This window comes from Palaemon carinicauda, chromosome 26 (assembly GCF_036898095.1).
Source record: "Palaemon carinicauda isolate YSFRI2023 chromosome 26, ASM3689809v2, whole genome shotgun sequence".
NCBI classification, from domain to species: Eukaryota; Metazoa; Arthropoda; class Malacostraca; order Decapoda; family Palaemonidae; genus Palaemon; species Palaemon carinicauda.
This window is the reverse complement of record NC_090750.1, coordinates 10,035,282-10,037,210: the sequence shown is the minus strand read 5'-3', so window position 1 is coordinate 10,037,210 and position 1,929 is coordinate 10,035,282.

Genomic DNA, 1,929 nt, shown 5'->3' with positions numbered 1-1,929 from the left:
GGTGACACTGGTATCAGAGAAGCTAAGAAATAATTCCTTTGACGGTGACCAAGAATGGAAATGGTTAGCAAAGGCTGGTTTTTTATTACAAACTTTTTAAGGATTTAATCAGTCTACAGTCTGCTTATCGCATAGAAATCTATTAAAACGTTGTAAATATCTTTCTCATTGGGGAAAAATTTAAAAAGTTTTGATAATGGATTATCTTTAGATATTTTTGTAAGCGCGGGTACATCTTTACTAAAGTTCTTAAGTGTGTTAGATATTGGAGATCTAAGGAAGTGAAGATTGAACTATTTTTAGATGATGGCATAGCTGCGGATGGTTGTTTTGAAGGGGCATTGGATGCTAGTTATTTACTTTAAAAGCTTCAAGATTTGGATTTATTTACAAGAAAGTATAATTGGTTTTCAGACTCTAAATTGTATTTGGAAAGGTTTACAGTGGACGAATACTGAAGGCAAATTTCGTAACTACAGTATTAGGATAAATTATGTCGTTAAAGACTTTTTTTTTTTTTTAACGAATATCTTTTGGACAGAATTGTCTGTAACATAATTTCCACGAAATTTGTCGTGAGAGGTATTGTAAAAATGAAAACGGTAAAGTATTTCTGTATTTTTACATATTGAGCAAAGCTAGTTGAGAACTTAATGGATAAATATCAGATGCTCTACTTGAGATCACGTTTTGACGCAGAAATTCATTCTTTTTATTTTGGTCGTTACTTTAACTATATACTTGCATCAGACTTACTTAACCTATTACTTCATTGTGATGCCTAAGATGTAGGCAGTTTATCACTATATTGTGACGCCTAAGGTGTAGGCAGTTTATCACTATATTGTGACGCCTAAGGTGTAGGCAGTTTATCACTATATTGTGACGCCTAAGGTGTAGGCAGTTTATCACTATATTGTGACGCCTAAGGTGTAGGCAGCTTAGCACTATATTGTGACGCCTAAGGTGTAGGGTGCCTAGCACTATATTGTGACGCCTAAGGTGTAGGCAGTTTATCACTATATTGTGACGCCTCAGATGTAGGCAGTATATCACTATATTGTGACGCCTCAGATGTAGGCAGCTTAGCACTATATTGTGATGCCTCAGATGTAGGCAGTTTAGCACTATATTGTGATGCCTCAGATGTAGGCAGTTTAGCACTATATTGTGACGCCTCAGATGTAGGCAGTTTATCACTATATTGTGACGCCTCAGATGTAGGCAGTTTATCAATATATTGTGACGCCTAAGATGTAGGCAGTTTATTACTATATTGTGACGCATCAGATGTAGGCAATTTATCACATTGCGAAGCCTCTAATGTAGGCAATATTATCAATATATTGCGACGCCTCATAGGAAATTTACCGCTATATTGCGACGCTTCAGACATAGGAAATTTACCGCTATATTGTGACTCCTCAGATTTAATAGTTATATTGTGACGGCTCTGGTGTTGGGAAATTTATAAGTTGTGACACCTCGGTTTGGAGTAATTTTGAAGTTTTTAGTGATGAATACAGCGATTTTTTTTTTTTTATCATGAAAAGTGTGGTTGGAAACTGGACAGCAAATGAATCTTAAAAATTAAACATGAAGGAGCAGGAGGCAGTCGACAGAATTGTGTAAAGTACTTTGACAATGTTTGAACGTTGTTCCAGATAACAAAAATTTTTCGATTTAATGCAAGTAGGTAGCAAAAAGCCACATTTGGAAATCATAGAAAACCAAAGAATTTAAACTTATAGTGAATACACTGTTCAGGTCATCAATGTATGTTAGCCCAGAAAAAGTACAAAAGAGCGGATTTTTTGAAGTGTTGTCGACTAACATGGATGAATGGTCAATTCTTGCTTACATTTTTCAGTTTTATGGACTTGTGAGAGTTATTCATTCTTTAGACTGTTTTGCCACTTTTAAAAATAT